At 36.4% G+C, this 24,413-nt stretch overlaps 1 long non-coding RNA gene across 1 annotated transcript in view; it reads left to right on the top strand.

Moving 5' to 3' along the window:
* LOC123000144 (uncharacterized) overlaps positions 1 to 23,605 on the top strand; it is a 32,644-nt gene extending 9,039 nt beyond the window's left edge. The window contains exon 4 of the long non-coding RNA XR_006407917.3: positions 20,827 to 23,605. This is a non-coding gene — a long non-coding RNA (uncharacterized LOC123000144). The remainder of the gene's footprint in view (positions 1 to 20,826) is intronic.
* The last annotated feature ends 808 nt before the right edge of the window (positions 23,606 to 24,413 follow it).

Here is a 24,413-nt window from a genome sequence, read left to right as displayed (position 1 = left end):
CTGAATGCAGAAAGAAAAAAATGATTCAAGTTATTGTTAAACAAGTAAAGATCTGTTGCCCTTGCCAACGTAAATCTGATGGAATGAAGAGGAAGTGGTCCTGATATTACTACTACCCAGATAAAGCTTTGGACATCATTCTGGCATATTTTGAGAAACTTGACTTTATTGTTATTTCATTAGCAGGATTTAAGGAATCCTGATCGAGTAGAAAGGACTTGTGAAGGTGAACATTTTCTCTGACTTTAATTTAGAATACTCATATAATCTATTGAGTGCTGATACATGCTAGTAAGTGTGCCTTATGTCATTAAATCTCAACATTCTTAGGTAGTATCTCTAAAGGATAAAATTTAAGAATTGCTATATTACTATCACACCTAATTTTAAGAACCCTAATTTCTTAAAGTAGTTAAATATCCATCCAGTTTTTTAATTTCCCCCATTTCTATATACAGTTTTAACAGGTAGTTTGTTTGAATCAAAACCAAAATAACATCCAGAGTTGTAATTGGTTGATAATGCCCTTAAATCCGTCTGCTTTATAGCTCCACCTTTTTTTTTCCTTACAAATTTTATACTAAAAAACGATTTTTTGTACTTTACAAGATTTGGCTGATGATACCCACATAGCATTTATTATATTCCTTTGTCTTCTGTGCGTTCAGTGAGGTGGTAGTAGATTGAGACAGGTTACATCATCTTCAAGTTTTCCTTATTTGCCAGACTACTTTATAGGTGATAAAGCACCTGGCCTCTTTGGACTCTATTTGAGACGGCTTTTAATTGTGATGTATGTACTGACTTTAACGATTTTGCTATACTGAATCCCATTCCTGTAATAAACTGTAGATTTATGAGCAGTGCCATTTTGGGTCCTGTAAGTCGTCTTTAGGCAATTTAACTCTGTTTAATTGCTACCATTAGTGCAAGATTTATATAGATCTTCTTTTCATCAACATTTTGTTACACAAGGCAATAGTTTGTAAAGGAAGCATGAAAGATGTTTGGGTATTGGCTTTTATCAGTTTCAAAATAATGACTTGGGTACTTAACATTCTCCAGAGGTGACCGATGGACTTTATTTTTCTTAAATGCCAATACAAATTTTTGAATGTAAGCACACTTGAAATGTTGAAATCCAGTGCAGTCTTCATCTTATTGTTGCTTAAATTGTGCTGATTTTGCCTACCAGTTGACAACTGAAGTTGGGTCTGGAAGCTCTTTGCTATGCCCTCAATTATTTGAAATCTTGCATGCTTTCCAGTATGACAAAATGATTCAGGGTATTATAGTATATTTTCTACATCAGACCTGGAGTCAGCCATTTCTTTAGAGTCTCCTATTCCTATTAATAGGAAATGGTATTTAGAGACCACAGTCTGGGCACTGGTAGTGCAGATTTTTCACTGGGTTAGTCTTCGTTCCTACACCTTTTCAGTGAACAGAACTGTGACGTTTTTCATGAATTTTATACCATGCATTTCAATTCAAATATCATAGTAATAGGAGCATTTTGACTTAACCTCAGGAATTTTACGTGTCTTTCTTTTTCTCCTGCATCAAAAAAAAGTTACCAATGGTGATTTTATTATTTCCTAACTTTTTATCTCCTTTATCACAAAATATATGCACAACTGTCTATAAATAACAACACCACCATTATAGAAAACCACTACTAATTACTAAGAATATTTTCAGGTTTTTTCCCCCATTTCCTTTTGTCCTTAGGGTACATGCCACTAATGATGTATAGTCATACTGTTTTTTAAAATAACTTGAAATAGTTCTTGTGCTTAATGTACCAGCTCACTATAGAATTGGGGTTTAATTTCACATAGCTTTTGATGCTTCGGTGTGGCTCTTGTCATTTATAATTACATAAAATATATTCATGCTCCCAAAGGTAAATGTAAAAATCAAGGTATAGCACGTTAACTAGTTTTTAATCCTTGTCACTTCTTGGTTAACTTTTTTGTCAGGTAGGATTTTCATATTTTTCTGTTAAGTAGAACTATAATTTACACATGTGAAGTTACCTTTTTTTAAGTTAGAAATATATTCTGGGTAAAATTCCATGAAAGTATAGAAAGATATTTTTTTTTATAAGATTTTATTTGAGAGAGAGAGAGCATGCATGCAAGTGTGTGTGGGGGGAGGGGTAGAGGGGGAGGGAGAGGGACAAGCAGACTCTGCAGTGAGCTCAGTCTCGCCACTCTGAAATCATGACCTGAGCCAAAATCAAGTTGGAAGCTTAACCAGCTGAGCCACCCAGGCACCCCTAGAAAGATATTCTTTTTTTTTTTTTTTTTTTTTTTTTAATTTTTCTGACAGAGAGAGAGACAGCCAGTGAGAGAGGGAACACAAGCAGGGGGAGTGGGAGAGGAGGAAGCAGGCTCCCAGCAGAGGAGCCTGATGTGGGGCTCGATAGATCCCAGAATGCCGGGATCACGCCCAGAGCCGAAGGCAGATGCTTAACGACTGCGCCACCCAGGCGCCCCATAGAAAGATATTCTTAATTGCTTTGCTTAGCTGCATAGTGTTACCTTGAGTGGGTTATCACAGTTATTTTAACTAGTCATTTAATGATTGGCTATCAAGGGTTTTTTTCCCCATTGCTTTGTTATTAAAAATAGTCTTATATTGCATAGCATTATACATGCTTTGCTAATAATGTATTTTTTGCCCTGTGCCGGTATTCATGATAAATTGTTTACCATACGTTGTATATGAAATACTGTAGGGTTAATTTACGGATCTAAATAATTTCCTTTTCAAAGAGTATTTTTACTTTATCTTAGATTGAACTAATTCAAAGCTGGTTTTACTATTAATGCAGGCTGGTCTGTTTCTGGGTGGCAGTTTTTCCTAAGTCCTTCACAGAACCAAAACTAAATTATAATGTGATTACCAGAGCCATTCTTCTTGGCATTTGATGAACTCCTGAGCTGTATGGAACTTAGTGTAGCCATCCTCAGCTCCTCAGCCATAATACTTCCTTTGCACTACTCAGCTTGCCCTTTTTTTCTGTTTTTGTCTTTTTTTAAAAAAATAACTTATTTTTTGAAGTAATTTGTACACCCAGCATGGGGTTCGAACTTGCAACCCTAAGATCAGGAGTCCTGTTCTCTACTGACTGAGCCAGCTGGGCTCCTCACCCCCACCCCCAGCTTATCTTTTTAACTCTGTGTTGCTTGGGAATATTTACATGCCTCAAGGGAAAAAGCAATGTAGTTCCCTTTTCTCTTGAATCTTGGTTGACAAATCCTGGATATCATGGTACCTTTCTAATTTCTTCAAAATATTTTTCTTAAATTTATTGAAATTTAGTAATTGTTCTTAGTAAGACGTTTAAACTTAAGCAGGCTACACTGTCATAGCTAGAAGTAGAAGTCCATAATTCAATTTTAAGTAAAATTTAGCCATATTAACTTTGTCTTAACTTTTTAAAGTATTAACTTTGCCACTTCTTTGGTGAAGGGGTGGGAAGATACTGTGAAATGAATAAAGACAGTATCAACATTCAGGGTTTTTTGTTAAAAAACAATTACAGAACCGAGGAGATCAGTATTCAAGGAAGTTGATTTCTTTATGTTAAGATGGCGGAAAATGACAGCATGTCTGTGTGATGATGGAAGTGATGCAGTGGAGCAGAAAAATGATGCAAGAGAGGCGGGCAAAACCCTTAAACAGAAGGAAGTAGACCTGACTCTGTAGTGGAGTTGATCTGTCAGCACTTCATACAGGTCAACTGTTTTAAAAGAAAGGCAGGAAATGGGTTTACAGATGTTGGTAAGTTAGTACATCTAGAGTGGAAATAAGAATACGAGCAGGTTCTCCCATTCATTTTTTTATTTGGATGAGAAGTCAACTCATTGGCTGTGTAAAGCATGATGATTGGGGGAGAGAGAAGGAGGTATAAAATAATATTCTCAAAGAGCAAGAAAGCAACTTGTCCAAAGGTATAGTAGGTTTACTAGGAATTTAGAGGATCTCTTGGGATTTGTGGTCACACAGTTAAAGTGGGATTGGTTCTTCATATTTTTCTGTCTCCTACACCTGCTTGAGAGCAAATATTTTTAGACAGATGTATTTAACTAGGGCTAGTATTTTGTCTGGTGAGCAGAGCTTGAGTCAAGATTTTGAGAGTTAATTTTTTTTAGCAGGCAACAAATTGAGTAAATGAAAAAAAAATAAGCACATAAAATGGTGAAGAACACTGAAATATGATGGGTCAATGAACCATATGTTTTAGTTGCATCACAGACCTACTGGAATGAGAGGGTTAGGAGGAAATAGATGAAAGACTGGAATCAGTACTCAGGTATGGCAATTTGGCCTCTACCTCTCTGCTACTCAGAATGCTCCCCAGCATGGCTGGGAATTCTAGGAAGAAAATGACGGAGGCCTGAACGATCTCTTTGTAGGGGCTCAAATAGCTCGAGTGTGGGCTGCTTCACTGGAAGATCTGGATATATGAAGCAGAAAGTGTTTTCCCACTAGAGATGAAGGGAAAATAGTGGTCTTAAGGAGATGGTTGCAACAGACCCCTGTGACACACAGAAGAACGGAAGTAGGAAGCAATACAGGTATTCAGTTAGTATTGGATAATCACAAGTGGGCAAAATTTACAAAAAATCCTATTAAAATCTAGACTAAAAATTGTATATTAATTTATTTCAAAAATCTTTGTATTATTGAGGCCTGGGGAAATGAGAGAGAAAAAAAAAACACAAAAGAAAAAAATTCATATTATTCTTAAAAGGAACTTAATTAAGTTTACCTCATACTTAAAAATCTTAAATTACACCAAATCTTAGAATATGCCTGGATATATCACGGGTTGATTTCCCCAACCCCCTAATATCCACAACTTGATCATGGGGCCATTGGGGAAAGTAATTTCAAGGTTTTATTGATTTTTCTCACAGACAGTTCTTGATTCTTTGAAATTCAAATACTCTTTTTGAAGTGCCTATCATTTTTGTCAATTTTTCTTTTCTTCAATTTTTAACTAATCTCATTCTGTCAAATGTCTTAGGGTATGGTTCAAGCAGTTTTTCAACAGCTTCCTAGAATTCCTGTTTCCTGTATCATTTATAAAATCTACAAATTTCACCTATTTTTTTTTACCTTAAATGCAAGTTTAATTTTTATACTCAGAGGTTTATAATACACTGTCATTAGTCTGTATAAGACCCTTTTGTGCCTTCCTGCTTACCTGCCTTCCTTGATTCTTTCTCTCCCCTTTATTCCACTCCTCTTCCTTTCTACAACTGAACATGCTTTTTTTTGTTTTTAATTAATATTTAGTTTTCAAGTAACTTTTGTGCCCAATGTGGGGCTTGAATTCACAACTCTGAGACAGAGTCACATGCTCCACCCTCTGAGCCAGGTGCTCCTGAACATGTATTCTAATATATTCAGTTGTATATTTTGTATTTTCAGAGAATGTCTTGTTTATAAGCAACTATTTTAAATTTACATGGATGGCATAGTTCATTCTGGTGTTTTTGTTGTTTACTTTCTTAACTACTGTATTTCAGTGTCTGGCATGTGCTTATGACATAATTCATTGTTTCTGACTATTGCAAGGTACTCAGTTTTATGGAGTGGCCACCTTTTATCTAACTACTGGGTATGGACAATCACAATACCTCAGTACCCCCAACTTCTATAAATTTGAAGATCCCACAAAAAATAGTTCAGTGGAGGCCATCATGCTTGTTCACTTTAGAGTGGAATCACTACATTTTAGAGTTATCCATGTACTCCCGTTTTACTAGGTCAGACGGCATCATTCTGCACTACCATCAGTAATGAAAGCAGCATCCTAAATCCCACATCTACCAATACTTAAAATTATTAAGCTTTCTGATTATTTTTACAATCAGATTTTTCTCTGTAATGAAATTGCACTGTACTTGAAGATAATATGGCAAAGAATGGGCAGAGTTGGGGCGCCTGGGTGGCACAGTCGTTAAGCGTCTGCCTTCGGCTCAGGGCGTGATCCAGGCGTTCTGGGATCGAGCCCCACATCAGGCTCCTCCGCTAGGAGCCTGCTTCTTCCTCTCCCACTCCCCTGCTTGTGTTCCCTCTCTCGCTGGCTGTCCTCTCTGTTAAATAAATAAAAAATCTTAAAAAAAAAAAAAAAGAATGGGCAGAGTTGTGGGGTGGGGCTCTCAATATGGAAGAAAGCACCTTGGGTTTTCCCTGCCCCTCCTCCCACCCTGGCTCAGTAGACAAAAGGGAAAGCCATCTTACTTGGAGCTAATACAAGAGATCTAGGGGTCTTTATGTAACACATACAAGCCTTCTTGGAGTTTCACTGGAATTGAGGAGAAGAACTCAGGGAAAGAATTAGACATCCAGCTAATAAACTAGACAGGAGGATCAACACATCCAAATTTAGGTCATGGTTGTAGATAACACATTTGTACTCAAAGGAGGATGAATTTAACAAGTGATGTAATAGTATTTGCAGCACTTCTTATGTCCTAGATGCTTTGCTAGTTGTGTTCATGTAGGGAATCTCTTTTGTGTCTTAAAATAAGTCCACTAAGGCAGGGTTTCTTAGCCTCCAAGCTATTGACAATTCGAGCAAGATAACACTTTGTTTTTGGGGGGAGGTGTCCTGTGCAATGTAGGATGTTTAGCAGCAACCTGTTCTCTACCACGAGATGCCAGTAGCATTCCTTCCAGTTGTGACAACCCCAAATGTCTCCAGACATTCCCAATTATTCCTTCAAGGAAATAGTTGCCCCTGCTTCAAGGTAATGATCACCATCCTTACTGGTCAGGTGAGAACACTGAAGTTGACAAAGCTTGAGTAAGTTGGTCATAATGCAAGGAAATAAAGGAGGTGGGATTTAACCTCTTATCATCCTTGCTTAAACACCTGATATTTCCTTATTCTGTACTACCAACAGCCACAATAATCTTGTCTTATGTTTACATAGTTCACTTGTTCTCGATCAGGTTTGTTTGTTTGTTTCTGCTCCTATATGCAAGAGGGACATAATAAAATAAAAACCACTACAGTGGGGAATTGGAACATTCTTTCCTCTACACACTTAAATCTGATTCCCAAGGAGGTATTGTAGTGTGTATGGGTTTTCACTGATTATACATACAAGTTCCCTGAATGTTCATCTTTTAAGGTAGGAAGGTCCATTGTTTTTCTCCTTCTACAAAGAGAAAAGGTGTTTATTAATAGTCAAGATGATGACATGTATTAACAGACCAGGTCTTGGGGCGCCTGGGTGGCACAGCGGTTAAGCGTCTGCCTTAGGCTCAGGGCGTGATCCCAGCGTTATGGGATCGAGCCCCGCATCAGGCTCCTCTGCTATGAGCCTGCTTCTTCCTCTCCCACTCCCCCTGCTTGTGTTCCCTCTCTCGCTGGCTGTCTCTATCTCTGTCAAATAAATAAACAAAATCTTTAAAAAACAACAACAACAACAACAAAAAACCACAAAAAAACAGACCAGGTCTTGAGAATCTTGGAACTTTACTGTTCCATCTCTGTCACACTAGGTGGAAAAATTAGGATCAACCTACTAGCAAAACACCATCCAATTAAATGGACAAAGGACATGAAAAGAAATTTTTACAAAGAAGACCTAAAAATGGCAAGCAGTTACATGAAAAGATGCTTCATGTTATTAGGGAAACACATTAAAACCACAACGAGATAATCTCATGCCTTTTAGGGTGGCTATTATCAAAAAGACGAGATATAAATTTTGGCAAGAATGTGGAGAAAAGGGCACCATTATACTCTGTTGGTAGGAGTGTAAATTGGTATAGCCTTGTGGAAAATAGTATGGAGATTGCTCAGAAAATTAAAACTAGAACTACCATGTGATACAGTAATCCCCCTTCTAGGTATGTATTTGCAGGAAATGAAATCACTGTCTCCAGGATCTATCTGTGTCCCCTGTTCATGGCAGTATTATTCACGATAGCCAAAGATAAGGCAACAACGTAGTATCCACGGACAAATGAATGGATAAGGAAAATGTAGTCAGGGGGGATGTGTACATAAATAGACACACATACACACAGTGGAATATTCAGCCATAAAGAACGAGGAAGTTCTGCCTTTGATATGTGCTAGACGTTTTGGACATGATGCTAAGTGAAATCAGACCTAGAAGTACGAATATTGTATAATCTCACTTACATGTGGAATCTGGAGGAGAAAAAAACCCCACATGTCTTAACAGAGAATGGTCGTTGCCAGGGGCTGGGAGTAGGGGGTCATAGGGAATTACTGGTAATTGGTTCAGAGTTGTGGTTTTGTGAAATAGAGTTGTGGAGGTGGTGGTAATGGGTGCACACTATAATGAATGTACTTACTACTAATAAACAGTACACTTAAAAAATGGTCAAGATAGTGAATTTTGTATTATCACAAAATTAAATAAGCATATTTGATATTAAGAATATATAAGAAAAGTTTTCACTTATCAAAGAACTTATATTCACTTTATTTTACCATAACCCTCAAGTGCCCAAACTCCTACACATGCCAAAAGTTTACATAATCTGGGAGGCTTACAAAAGTGTTATTTTAGGAGAAAAAAACAGTGTAAGGCAAATTGCTGTAATGTAGGCTTGTTGCTTTATATTTAGTATGTCTGCCCTAATTCCTTTTTAGTTCCAAGGCACAATTACTACTGTTTATTGCCAGGCCAATGTTATTTATGGGTTGAACTCCCATCAAGAGGGTCTCCTTTTTCTGTCAGCAATGGCTTAATAAAATAGCCTTTCACCTTTGGAGACAGGCCTTTAAATTCTCTCTGTGCAAATGGAAGTGCTGTAGGTCATTTTCTTCTAATTGCTTGTGGGCAAGAATTGACAAGCCACCACACAATTTAGCTTGATTGGCAGATTTTTCTCCGAAGTAGTCCAACCCTGAACCAGCAATTTCAGCACAAGATTGAGATATCTTGTCAGAGTTTGGTGGTAAAATTAGCTTTTGAGTTCTCCCAAAGAATTCCTTTTAAAAGAAGAAATGTATCACAATTCTTTAACACCAGATGTGATGTTTTGTTTGACTATCTTATGAGATAATTAATGAGGTGCTTTGTAGTTGTCAATTGGTGGTTCCTTCATAATCGTAAACTGAGAAACACGTGAAGGGAAAATATCGTTGAGGTGACATTCTCATTTAATTACATGTTTTTTAAATTAATAAAATTAACCTTATGGGTTAAAAAAGATTAAAAAATATTTAATGTTAAATTGTAATATGCCAAAAGAACTGTTTAATGATAATAAGTAAACTTATGTAACACTTTTTCTCTGACAGAAATGCTTCTTTTGGTGTTATTTCTCAGTATTTGATCCATCATTGCGAATTACAAGTGTTCCTGCTGATTGAATTTACTGCAATATTTACTTTGGTTTTGGATCAGATTTTCTAAGGCAGATTCTGAAAATAATAGAATTACATATTTATTTAGAAGAAGGTCAAAAATCCTTGAACTGTTAAATCATTTGTTAGGTCAAAGTTCTTGAGATAAATGAAGAACAGATAGAAATAGTCAGGTCTTCACATCAGTGGTCCTCAAACTTTTTGGTTTCAGGGAAACCATTTAAATTGTTAAATTACTGGGGATCCCAAAAATATTGATATGGGTTCAATCTAATATTACCATATTAGAAATTAAAACTGAAAAGAATATAAAACATGTATAAACAGTAAGCCAATTACATGTAGATATAATTAACATAATTTTGTAGTAAAAACTATATTTTCTATTATAAAAATGAGAAGTATGGTGTTGTGTTACACTCCTGCAAGTGTTTTGAATAGCTTGAACTGTTTTCAAAAAAAAAAAAAAAAAAAAACATGAAAAAATATTCCTGTAGGATTTGGCAGAGGAACAGCATGAAAATGACACCAAGCCAGATTCCATCCAGGAGAATATCCCAGATTAGGAAGGGAATTTCTTTCATGTAAAGTCCCAGTGCTTTTCAAACACTGGTCCTTGGGGTAAGTGAGTAGGCTTGGCCTTTGAAGAGCTGTTTCTTGGATCCCTATAGTCCTTTTGGTCTCTTGGAGAAGAGCCCCGTTGATTTCAAAGCCACATATTTGGGAGGGCTTGTCTCTCAGGTCCAAGTCGTAAAAATTGGGATGTCTCACATGGAATAGGAATATTTTTCTCAGGAAGAAACTTTAAGTTAGTGAGAGCCTCCTAATCGTGGGCCCCAGGAGCTGGGTTGGGGTTTTTGGTGAGATCCGGTGTTAGCCTCTCCTATCCACTTCCATGTGGCCTTTGTTTCTCAGGTTTTTGTTGTGAAGGAACTGCTCAGCCACTTTTCATGTCTTTTTCAGAGGAAATTTTTCTGTATGTAGCTGTAGTATCGGGTGTGTCTACAGAAAGAGATAAATTCAGAGTTTTCTCATGTCGCCATCTTAAACTGTTCCTGGCTTAGTAGAACACAGTGGCTTTGTCATGTTTCTGTTTTTTGTTGAAATAGCCTATGTCCTAGACCTACTGGACAAATCAACTGTAAAACTTGTGAGAGAATGAGTGTGAAAAAGGCAAATGACATCAGATTATGAATAGAGTTTTGCTTGCAGACGCTTGCAAGTGTTTGAAGGACCACCAAGGGTCCCTGAGACACACTTGTAGAATCCCGGCTTTAGGTTTAAATTCATACTACATAGAAGGTGAATGTTTTATTTTTCTATTTGAAACCAATAATATGTTCACTTTGAAGGTAGCATCAGAAATGTAGGTTTTTGAGATCAAAATTTATTACTTTTTTATTCTGTGGCTGTATTTGGCCGGTAGGAAGCCTTCTCATATATTTGAGCAAAACCTGCCACTGATGAGACTATGGTGGGTTGGTATTCATAGGGTGGTGCTGAACTTTTCCTCACTAGGACACTGAAGGCTGCTCAACCACAAAATAAATCCAATTTCGTCAAAGACCAAAAAGTAAATCACCATTATTTATGTCGTATTTCTTAGAAATACCTTCTTATCTTCTCAAATGTGAAGAACAAGAGTAGTGTCCAAAGATGACTCTGAGAGCCAGGTAAAATAAAGCTAAAAACCATGGATTGCCATTTGTGTATTGATGGAATGAATCCTTAGAGTTATTGAGGTTTTATATAGGTAACAGTTGTATCATTGGTAATTTTTTTCATTGAATATTGCCTGTGTGTTTGTTTGACTCTTACTCCAGCATTCCTGGAAACATCTGAAAAAGATGAGTTACTCTTAATCCAGATTGGTATAAATTAATATAAAAATAATTTTGTGTCTAATCTACACAGTTTACTTACACATATTTTTATCCCTGAACAGCAAAATCCTTGACCTCATGCTTACTCAATGTAGGTTATGGCAGCTATATTTACAGTCTGGCTTTGCGTTTCTGTAATTTCTTGCAAGTTGTCGGGTTTGGCCAGCAAAGCCTGAGACAGTGAATGAAAAGATTACTCCAGACACCTTAGTAGGAGAAAGGAGAGACCTGAGGACCAGACAGTCTAGTGGCAAAAAGCCTTGGACCAAGCTTTGTCTCCACTCTTATTGGGGTCATATCAATACACCAAGTGCAAGCGCAAAACAAGGAGGCAAGGAGTCGTAAAGTACGTGACCACCATGTGTGCCTGTTTTTCTTCAAAATTTAAACATTTACTCCCTAGATGAGAACGTTGAGCAGCAGTAAGAATCTGGCCGCTTTCAGCCAGGAAACTTCAAAGGAGGCCCAGCATTCCAGCCACTCCTCCTTTGCTTTTCCATTAGACCCATCCAGGGAGGCATACACAAATCAGATTTTGTCTATCCAGGCACTGTGAATTCCCACAAGTTTCCAGCTGAATTTTATGTCAGAATAACCTAAGGATCATTTGTTTTTATTTATTCATTTTTAAGGTCATCTCTACGATCATTGTGGGGCACACACTCATAAACCCAAGATGAAAAGTCATATGCTGTACCGACTGAGCTAGCCAGGTGCCCCAAGGATCATTCCCCCCCCCCAACGATCATTTTTAAAACATACCTGGTTGAGTACTGTTCCTAAACATTTGGATCACAGTCTACTTTTCAAGATCTCAAAACGCTGAGTTAGACAAGCTTCTCTGATATTTCTGTCACACACAACCCCCTCATCTATTTTATACCCACCTTTTCTGCAGTCCATAAGACATGTAAGGAATTAATAGGCTTCCTCAGTGGTGTGCTGACATGCTTTGTGTCTGAAATCCACTGCTCAGGAACTACCAAATACTGCCATCTCTAGGGGAAAGGTTGTTTTGTTTTGTTTTGTTTTGTTTGTTTGTTTGAAGATTGATTTATTTAGAGAGAGCAGAGTGTGAGCAAGCACAAGGGGGAGGGGCAGAGGGAGAAGAAGCGAATCTCGAGCAGACTGTGCTGATCATGGAGCCTGACTCGGGACTCCCATCTCACGACCCTGAGAACACGACCTGAGCTGAAACCAAGAGTCGGATGCTTAAGTGACTGTACCACCCAGGCACCCCTCTAAGGGAAGGGTTTTTAAAGATGTTTCTCACCAGATACATCACCACTTCCCGTTCCTTAGGGAAATAATTTCTTTCTTTTCTTTTCTTTTCTTTTCTTTTCTTTTCTTTTCTTTTCTTTTCTTTTCTTTCTTTTTCTTTTCTTTCTTTCTTTCTTTCTCTCTCCCTTTCTTTCTTTCTTTCTTTCTTTCTTTCTTTCTTTCTTTCTTTCTTTCTTTCTTTCCTGATTTTATTTATTTATTTGAGAGAGAGAGCGAGCCCAAGCAGGGTGAGGAGCAGAGGAAGAAGCAGACTCCCCGCTGAGCAGGGAGCCCAATGTGGGGCTTGATCCTGGGACTCCAGGATCATGACCTGAGCCAAAGGCAGAGGCTTAACTGACTAAGCCCCTCAGGTGCCCCAGCGGAATCATTTCTTTCCAACCCAGCACAACACTTTACCATGAGAATACTTACAACTGCAGAGTATATTTGGTGTTTGCTATAGTGTGGTGTTAGGTTGGTCATCTTTAAGGAATCTGAAAACCATTTTGTAGGCATTTGAAAGAGAGGTAGTTACTTCTTAATGTGGTCAACGTGAGAGTCCCTCTTAGGAGAACCTCACCTGTAATCAGGTAACGCTCCAGTTTGCTGACAACTGTGATTGGAGGAGGTGGCAGAGGTTGATGAGTTGGAATGCACTGTTGTGACTGGCGTCATAAAGCTCCGCTCAGTCTTGGGGAAAAATTCAGTAAAATCAGTAAATACTAGATTGATCACTAAGCGTTTTATTTGACAGGATTTTTTTGTTTGTTTGTTTTTCATTGGGAAGGTCAAGATCAGTAAGTGCTGAGTTCTCTCTATTGGTAGCTGAAGCAAACACATGAATAGCTTGTGTAGTTGGGATTTGGGTGATGAGATGCTAGGAGAGATATCGATGTAATTACATTTACAAAAACACAGTTTTAAGAACATGCTTCAAAGTACTTGAGATTTTTCCATGATGATCACTGTGTCTATAGCTGGCTGGATTATATGATAATGAATAGCTTCCCTCTGGCAAATGCATAAAGTGGTGTGACCTGGCTTAGCGGTAATCAGCTACCAGATATAAAAGTAAAGCCTGTAAGGCCACTGTTAGTGTTCTTTGATGTCACGCAGTAATGCATACATCAAAATATGTGTAGAAATCACTTTCGTTGCTAGAAAAACAAAATATTCTTTTTGATCTTGTTCCTTGAGGTGTTCTGCCTTTTTTGCTTATTTATTTGAGCTAGTGAATAAATAACGATGTTGCACATTATCTCTTATACTTACAACCCTGTATTTTCAGTATTATCATTTCAGTTTTATGACTAAAACTGAGATCCACAAAGGCCTGATTTCACTTAGCTAATAAGTGATTGGTGTTAGAACTCTTAACCCCAAACCCCTCTCTAACTCCAGCTCCAATGGAAACTTGACCTCTGTTATCTATTTATGAAAAATTAGATAAATGAAAAATATTTAACTATATCAGTTCAATAAGGCCAATTTACTTATCTAAGCTTAGTGGGAGCAAAAGAGAGTGTTTGGCTTTTAGCTTTTGTACCAGATTAGCCTTGATTTTAACAAAAATAAAAATACAAAATGGCAATGGAATGTTCCAGTTCACTTGGGTGTTTTGTGGTACTTTACTTTCATGATTTCAGTATAGCCATGTTTCATGAGAATTTGTTCAGTTCATTTTCCTTTTTTCAGCATGAGTCAATGTTAATTTTACACACATAGACTCCCTATTGTTCTAGAAAAAAAAAACTTACGAGAATAATTACCTTGCCCTGTTGACAAGTTGTTTAGCCTAAATAACCTTGCCATCTGCTGAAAAGGACTAGTGAGTCACAGAAAAGTTTCAGAGGGCTCGTTTTGGTTGGATACACAAGGGCCGAAGATTTAAAAAAAAAAAAAAAAGGCTAAACCTAGAGGAAGACAGAACTGAAAGTACAGGAAAATCAGAATATTGATCAGGAACTTTACAAGACAAAAAGCTTTAATATGATGTAGACTAAAACAAAGCATTTCAGGCATGTGGAAAATTCGAAGATACAAGCGAAACATTCTGGTTAATAGAGATTTGAAGAAACGATATTATTTAATTAAAAATAGATTGATGAGAATAGGTTCGGAGTCCTAAATGTCCTCAAAATGTTCTGATGGAAGTTTGGGGATAAATGGCATTGTTAAAACATCAAGATTAAGAAAGAAACATTAATTACTGTTTCTCAACAATCCTTGAATTTTACTGATGCGTTTGCAGTTTGTAAAGCCATATCAGACAAGCAAATTCATTTTCAAAGGATGTCTTTAACATCAACTTCTTAAATATTGTGTTTTTTCTACCTGTAATATTTCTGATTTCTAGTCATCTCTTTTCTTAACCCTATCCCATGACAGTTTGGCAATTACTAACTAGTGTTCCGAGTGTGGATGGATGCTGTGATGATAATGAAAGGTTTGCCCTAGAATGCTTTTGAATCAGAATAAATAGTATGTACCCCCTTTAATTGCCATTAAAAAGAGGGAAACCTAGAATACACTAATGATAGGACTGCGTTTCAAGAATTCTGTATGTCCATATTTGAAGTAATGTAATCCTGGATATTTAAATATGTGGCCTGCTATCTTAAAACAAGCCTATTGAAAATATTCCAAAAATATTAAATGAATCATTGCATTTTTCCTTGTCTTAATGTATTTTCTGACTGAAGTTTTATGTTTTCTTATACTGTGTTATGGAATGCCCAATTTCTAAAGGGAAAGTGAAAATTGGGAGAAAATCTCCTGAACTCTACATTCTTTTTATGTCTATCCTTTAAAATCTTCTTAGTTTCTTGAATGTATTTATCTCTTGCACCGAGCATATTATTGGATTTAGCACTGTTAAGTTAAAGCAATTGTTTTTTAAAAGGTGCACTCAACCCATTAACACTTGTACATGTGTGTGTGTCTCTCTCTGTCTCTTGGCCAGATCTTTTGGAATTTAGGAAAGCTTCAGATCTTTTCAATAATGATTACCTTTATAAGTATAGTCTCCTTTGCCCTTTATTTGGCTGTAATTTATTGGTTCCCAAGTATGAGATTAATTTTAGCTAATATCTTCTTCCTCATCTCTTCCCTTTCTCTTAGCATCACATTTGAAATAGTCCTATTTCATTTATTTAATGCTTATAAGGTAATCTGCAAGTTTATTTTACTTTTCATGTACTCTCCCCATTCTCTCTCTCTTTTTCTTACTTGAGGCCATCTGTATTTTCAGAACACCTGACTTTTATATACTATCTTGTCACCCTTACAACTAGCCTATGGTGTTTAGTATAGGTAATGTTTAATTCTCATTACCACTGTTGAAGTTGCTATCTCTCTAGTCATTGCAGATGTCTAAAGTTGATTCCCTGGAGTGTTACTAGGTGTAAAGTCTCATGGTAAAAGATTTGCTGAGGTGTTGAATGTGCAAAAGATTGTTTCTGGCTTTAACACTTGAATATTTATCGGGTAGATATAAAATTCTTAGCTAAAATTTTCTTTACCAACATATAATGAATAGGCACTTCCATTGCCTTCTGGCATGAAGTATTACTGTTGTCAAATCTGATTAAAATTTGATTATTTTCCCTTATATGCAGTTTTGCATTTTTGCCCAAACATTCCCTTTTTTTCCTTTTTCTTATAGTCCTACTATAAAATTGTACTACAATGTATGTGAGTGTTGATAGCTTTGGTTGATGTGTCCCCCCCCCCCCAACCATGTATGTGTTGTATAGCTTTTTCCTATTTATATGGGAATATATGTATAGAGTTTTTTTATATTTTATATACTCCTTTCCTTAACACAGTATTCCTTGTGTTTATTTGCTTTTCTTTTTAGTTTCTGTACCTGAAATAGTTTTGTTCTAGTTATAATTCTTAGCCTTGCTGGTTCTTTTGTCGAATCTTCCTTTTCTCCAATCACCTCGTTACCAAGTTCTCCTACTCCCTGTTCTTTGATAACTGTGACATTATGTTAGATAACTTTGGGGGGACTGACGAAATGGCAGAATAGGAGTTTTCTATTGTCTTCACCCCATCCCCCAATAACATCAGTTCTTACAGTCCCTCATGGATGAGAGGGAGTCCAGCACAAAAGTTCCAGTATACCACTGGAAAAAAAATTAGATGCATTGAAGAGAATAAGAGGGACTCTTTCACTTGACCCACATGACCCCTACCCCATGGCTCCACAGCTCAATGGCAAGAGTCTAGTCTCAGCCAGTGATTTCTTCCATAGAGGAAAGTGAGGATGTGTGAGCAAGCACGTGGCTTCCACAGCAGTGTGGAATGCTGCCAAAGAGGCCCACTTGTTTATTGCCCCTGTCCGGAACACTGAGGAGAGGTGCACATCTGAGGTGCAAGAAGCAGCTGAGAGAGCAGCAGCCAGGACTCTGAGAGAGGCAGATCCTACTAACTGCTTCAGGGAATCCATCAAGAAGATGGGCCTGCGAGCCACTGGGAATGTGCCTCATCACCGCGTACACTCGCTTCATGGCCAGCTCCCTGTACAGGTCCACAAGGGTGGTGAGAGTAAGACTTTGCAGATGGCTAGTGAACATACAGGTGCGCGCACACACACACACACACACACACCACACAGCCCCACTCTGTGTGGTCTGTAGAAAGCACATAAACTTGGTCATTCAGCGCTGCCTAAGGAAAAGCTTGTGAGCATGTATTTTATCTTTGCAACATTGAGGGAAGGCCTACAATCTTAAGAAACCCCCTACTCCTGAGAAGAGGGAACAAGAAGTGTAGAGCAGACAGATTCAAAGATGTGAAACCATAAAACTATTAGAAGAAAATGTAGGGAAAATGTTCCTTGATGTTGGCTTCGACAACAATGTTTTGGATATAACACCCAAAGCGTTAAGAAACAGAAGCAAAAACCCGAGTGGTACTGCATTAAACTGAAAAGCTGCAAAAGAAATATTCAACAAAATGAACAGACAACCTATGCAGAAGAAAATATTTGCAAACTGTCTGATAAGGGGTTAATCTTCAAAATAAGGAACTCCTATAAATCAAGAACAATAAAAACATATGTAATTAAAAAATGGGCAGAGAACCTAAATAGACCTTTCTCCAAGAAGACCTGCAAAGAACAGCACCAACAAGTACATGAAAAGCTGTTAAACATCACTATTATCAGGGAGTTGAGCATCAAAACCACAATGAGATGCAGCCTCAAGCCTGTTAGAATGGCCATTATCAGGATAAGAGATAATGAGTGTTGGCTAGCATGTGGAGAAAAGGGAACCCTTGTGCACTGTTGGTGCAAATGTAGATTGGTGCCTCTACTATGGAAAACAGCAGGGAGGTTGCTGAAGAAATTAAAAACAAAACTACCATATCACCCAGCAATATATACCCTAAGGAAAAAAAAATCATTATCTGGATCTCTGCACCCACATGTTTATTGTGGTATATTCACAATAGCCAAGATACGGAAACAGTCTATACCCAAGTATCCATCAACACATGAAAGGATAAAGAAGGGGTGCCTGGGTGGCTCAGTTGGTCAGGCATCTGCCTTCAGCTCAGGTCATGATCCTGGGGTCCTGGGATCAAGCCCTGCATTGGGCTCCCTGCTCAGCCGGGATTCTACTTCTCCCTCTCCCTCTTGACCCACCCCCACCCCGCCCATGCTCACTTGCTCTCTCTTTCATGTTCTCTTTCTCAAATAAATAAATAAAATCTTGAAAAGAAAAAAAAAGGATAAAGAAAATGTTTATTTTCTTTAAAATAATGAGATATTTTTCTCAGATATTATTCATCCATACAAAGCACTATCCTGGTATTTCGAACAAAAACAGAACTTGAAAGGCAGTATGCTAAGTGAAATGAATAAGAGAAAGACAAATTCCTTATCTCATTTACATGTGGAATCTAATAAAAGCTGAACCCAGAGAAATAATATAGAATGGTAAATGATAGGGGCCGGGGGGCTTGTGGGAAATGAGATGTTAGTCACATGGCACCAATTTCCTTTAACAGGATGAATATTACTGGGGTATCTCATGTACTTGACTGTTAAGAGAATAAATCTTAAATGTTCTCTTTACATACAAAAGAACATGAGCATACATGGTGGTGGATATGGTGTTAACTTTATTACGATATCCATTTCACAGTATGTATGTGTATTATAGCCCATGGTATACCTTAAATGTACACAAGATTATATGTTAAATGTATTTCAGCACAGCCGAAAAAATAGTTTTAGATTGAAATTTTGCTTTTTAAAAATCTAGTTTGTGGGGGAATGGGTTAGGCCGGTGATGGGTAGTAAGGAGGGCACGTATTGCATGGTGGACTGGGTGTTATATGCAACTAATGAATCATCGAACTTTACATCAAAAACCGGGGATGTACTGTATGGTGACTAACATAATAAAAAAATATAAAAAAAAATAAAAATAAAAATCTAGTTTGTGGGCAAAGATTCCCTTTCATTAAGTGTTTATACATTATTTTGGTACTTAGGTTTTCTTCATGTGGTAATTTTGTATTGAGTTTTGACCAGGATCTATTTGTTGTTGGTTTGACATTTTGAAATCAAATTTGTTTTCCTGTGCTTTTAAGAGAGTAAACTGGTCAGGATAGTTTTTCTAAGTTCATGATTCTAGACTTTGCTCTTTATTGTTTTCATGAATTAACAATGAATCCTCCTTTAGATATTCTGAACTCTGCTTTTTCTGTGTTCCACTCTTTTTCTGTGTTCCATTCTTTAAATTTTATTAAACTTTTTCTTTGCTCCTGTTGTTCCTGTCTTCTTGAATTTGGATTATACTACCTAATTTCTCCTCCATGATGCGCTTTGTTCTGGAAGAAAGTTTATTTAAGCAGTACCCACAACACTGTAACACCGTCATTACTTACTTCAGTCCTTTTACGCTAGTTGTGAATTTACAGCTGTGGAAATATGCATAAATGCATAACATATAATCTTGTTCCCTTAAATTATATCCAGTCTTTTATCAATGTGAAGATGTTCTAAATACCATATTCATGATGGTTTTAAGACTTTGCATATTGAATTAAACATCCAAATATTAATACTTGAAATTTGTAATTTTTGAACAGGTCTTAGCACTATTGTCATTAACTAGCTATTGATGTTAAGAATTGCAAATTTTAATGAAATTCCAATATTCTATATTTGAGAGTCAATGTCAAGTGTGATTAAGTTAGGAAAAATTATCTTATACACATTTTGATACTATCTTCTACGGAATCCTTCCCCAGACGTTCCAACCTAAAATGTCAAGTCTGAAAATTGATGTTTCAAGGTAAAATAAATAGATCATTTTTGGTGTTGAGACTTGGTAAACCAAGTGTAGAGAAACCAGAGAAAGGGAGAATAACTAGAGAATTGTTCTTGATGACTTTATATTTGAACTGAAATTATACCGCCCTTTTCCATCATAAAAACCCATTGTTTATAGTTATTTATTTAGTTATTTGTTTACTTATTTATTATTCATCAACCCTGCTAAACTGTGAGTTCCATAAGGCCAAGGATCATATCTATTTTCTTCATTTGTGAGTTATGGACCTGGCATGGATGTCCCATAAATTTGCTGAATGGATGTTTAATATGTCCAGCAATCACTTTAGCAATACACAGTTACACTGTTACCAGATTTTAGAACTTCAAATAAAGAAAGAAAAGAAACTGAAAGGGGCCTGGGTGGCTCAGTGGGTTAAGCATCTGCCTTCAGCTCAGATCATGATGCTGGGGTCCTGGGATGAAGCCCCATGTCAGGCTCCCTGCAAGGAGCCTGCTTCTCCCTCTCCCTCTGCCTCCGGATTGCATGCTCTATCTCAAATAAATAAATAAATAAAATCTTTAAAAATTAAAAAAAAAAAAAAAACCTGAAACCAAATATGCAATCATCAAAAAGAACAAAATATATATGAGAGTTTTGAAGGTTTGAGAAAATATCTTACAGAAAAGGACAGTGAGGGCGCCTGGGTGGCTCAGCTGGTTAAGCCTCTACCTTCAGCTCAGATCATGATCTCACAGTCCTGGGATCGAGCCCCACATCGGGCTCCTTGCTCAGCGGGAAGTCTGCTTCTCCTTCTCCCACTCCCCTTGCTTGTGTTCCCTCTCTCGGTGTCTCTCTCTGTCAAATAAATAAATAAAATCTTAAAAAATATATTTGTTGATAAAATAATGCTTTTTTTAGTCAAAGAACTGGTGTTTTTATTGTTTGATTATTATCTTTGGTTTTGGGTTGGAATTTTTTTTTTATTTAACTGTGTTTTATGTATTCCTAGGTATATCTGAATGGATTTAGGTGATTAGCGTGCCTCATTTCCAGAATATTTCTGTAATGATTCAGGTAAGGAAATTGCCGTATTACTTAAATAATATCAAAAAAGTTTGTTGTTGTTTTTTATCTTATAAAGTGTGTTCACAAAACAGACTTCTGAGATTTAAGAGTTCTTAACATATTCTGGATACAAGGTCTTTGTGTATTACAGGTATTTTGTTCTGATTCGAGTCTTGACTTTATTTTCCTTATGGTCTTTGGAGAAACAGATTTTACTTATGACAAAGACCAATTTCTAAGTGTTTGTTTTAGGCTTAGTGCATTTATTGTCTGTCTACACCGCCTTTCTCAGGATTGCAGAGATTTTTGTTGTTTTAGAAGTTTTATAGTTGGAGCTTTCACCTTTATGTCTGTGATTCACTTTGAATTTGTGTGTGTGAGTAGAGATTGAGGCTCATGTTTTTCCTGATGGATATTTAGTTGTTCTGTCATCATTTGTTGAAATTTTTTGTTCCCCATTGAATTGTTCCACTTCTGTGAAAATCAATTCATTATAAATGTGTGGGTCTATTTCTGGACTCGATTTTTGTTCCATTGGTCTAATTGCGTAACATCCTATAAAAACTGCACTGCCTTGACTACTGAAGATTCATGGGAAGTCTTGAAATCATGTAGTATTAAGTCCTGCAGTTTTGCCTCTTTTTTTTCAAATTGTTCTGGTGGCAGTGATAGGTCTGTTGCATTTACATGTTTTTTTGTTTGTTTTTTTTTGTTTTTGTTTCTGGTAAAGTAGGCTCCATGCCCAACATGGGGCTCCAACTCAAAACTCTGAGGTTGAGAGTTGCACATTCTACTGACTGAGCCAGCCAGGTGTCCCTGCATTTACAGGTTTCAATGAAGATCACTGAGATACTGACTGTGATTGTGCTGTATCTTTAGATCAATTTAGAAAGAACATCTTAGCCATATTAAGTGTTCAACTATATGAACTTGGAGATAGCACTCTATTTAGTTTTTCTTTGACTTAGGAATGTAGAAGAGTGGTATATCTTTTGTCAAATTTATTCTCTATTTAAATTTTTATGCCATTTCAAATGGAACAGTTCTTTTATTTTCCAAGTTTTTCCTTTCATAAACAAATACAGTTGATACTTGCATATGCATTTTACTTATTCTAACAGGATTTTTAAGATTCCTTAGGAAAAAAACAAAGGTTCCTTAGGATGTTAAATATAGACAATTATGTTGTTTGTCCTTAAGGAGAGTTTTGCTTGTTGTGTGACAAACCTTATACTTTTGTTTCATTTTCTTGCCTAATTGCACTTGATTTGACCTAAAATGTAGTAATCCCTCTTTATTCTTGGGGAATACATACCAAGCTCCCCTCTAGATACCTGAAACCATGGATAGTGGCTAAACATACATAGTGTTTTTTCCTATACGTACATGCCTACGATAACTATAAATCAGGCATGGTAAGAGATTAACAATAATAAGAAGCTAGAACACTATATAAACTATATACTGTAATGAAAGTTCTTTGAATGTGGTCTTTCTCTCTTCAAATGGTTATTGGTTCATAGTCTACACTCTTCCTGTGATGATGTGAGATAATAAAATGTCCACAAGATGAGATTAAGTGAGGTGAATGACATAAGAATTTGTGACATACAATTAGGCTACTACTGACCTGATGATATGTCCGAAGGAGGATTATCTGCCTCTAGACCTTTGTTGACTTTGTGGACAGTTTGACCACAGAATACAAAACCATGGATTGGGGAGGCAGTGGGGAGACTATCGAACAGTGTTAAAGTGGTAAGATCGGACACTCTCATTTTCTCAGATTTAGTAAAACAGTGTTCCATATAGCATGTTTAAGTTTGGTGATAGCTGTAAACACTTCATATATGCCCTTTAGGAGATTGAGACACTTTTTAAAATATTTGAAGAATTGAACTGTCCCTCTTCTCTTCGAGTAAAAATGAAGGTGTTCCTGAAGGGGGCAAAGGGGACTTGGTAAGATACTTCAGAGAATCTAACAGATGAAAAACCTAGCTGCACTGCTATCAATTGATAAATCTAAAATCAGTATTTTTCAGTTTATTTCTTTAATAAAAAATACCAAAAATAAATTCTGTTTTTCACAGTATATATTCTATAAGCAAACTCACAGTATAGCCACATTTAGATATAGACAAATAAATACACATTTGTTTTACTGAATGTGATATTTAAAAAAAAAGTTACGGGTATTCTGTACTTACAATAATGATAAATCCTTACAAAGTATAAATCAAATAAAAACTTAAAAATGTTTCTCCATTGAAATAAGTTAACCTGAAAACAGATTATATAAATGTTTTAAAAAATTACTTACACAAATTATAACTATCTTAGTTAATGAATATTATACATTTGTGTTCTTCATACCTAAGCCTATTAAGATCTGTTATAATGGGAATATTTAATATTCACTATGATTGAACTAATATTTATTCTAATGTGACTGTATAATATTGAAGTAGATAAATTAACATTTGAAATTTTAAACCTATCTTAAGCACATTTTCATACATTAAAAAAAGAATTATAGAAAATTTATTATCAAAAACACATTTATCAACGTGATTTCTTATATTCCACCTAGACAGGAGTCTCCTGAAAGGGTAAATACTGATTAAATTCTTCGTTTACCTACATACATCCTAAATAACAAGTTTGGAAAGTCAAATGAAATATACAGGGAACAGGCAAATGTGACTTCCTGGTGAAAAAAAAAATTAAATTCAACATATCAACAAAATCACAGTGCAGCCCTATATTCAAGCCTTATCCAGAACTACTGGTACAACTAGGCAACTAACAACAGCCAAGAATTTAAGCTGCAATGAATAAAGAACCCATAATGAAAGAAAAATTGCTCCTTTGATCTTATAGAGAGATGCTAAGTTCAAGTTAGAACAAAATCACAAGACATATAACCTAAAACCAAAATCAAGTCCTCTTATTCTTGTAAAAACAGGATCAAATCAATGGTTAGCTACGTACTTCTAGAAGATGAAATAAGCAGAAAAGAGCAAATTTTAAAATAAGTTAGAAGTTGATGCAAGCTAAATGAAATAGATAATGATTATTAGTAAAATCTACTTTAAACATGCTCAGACATGTGTAGTTGGGCTTCTTCCAACTTGAACCATCCATATACCTCAGATATACTATAATTAGAATGGAAAAATCCATATTATGTGCCTTTGTTTATGACATTTATTGATTTAATCTCTTTATTCAGCTAATATCGATTGAGTGTTGACCACATTCCTGGCACTTTATATAGTGCCATTGATGTTATCAAGGAAACAATATGGCTTAGCTGTGAACATCATACCAGTTATCCTAATATTGAGACCTAATTGTTGGCATCAGGACAGCTTATAGTAACATTGTGGCCTGGTGGTGTCAGCCCAGTGCCTCTATGTCAGGGACTGAATGTTTTTCTTCTCTCTCTCTCTTTTTTTTTTCTTTCTTTCTTTTTTTTTCTGCAGTTAGCAAGAAGGCCATTTGGCTGGAGTAGACTCAGTGAAGGTAGAG

Source organism: Ursus arctos, chromosome X (genome assembly GCF_023065955.2).
Source record: "Ursus arctos isolate Adak ecotype North America chromosome X, UrsArc2.0, whole genome shotgun sequence".
NCBI lineage: Eukaryota > Metazoa > Chordata > Mammalia > Carnivora > Ursidae > Ursus > Ursus arctos.
Note: the sequence above shows the minus strand (reverse complement) of the source record. Positions and strands in the feature narration are given on the sequence as shown.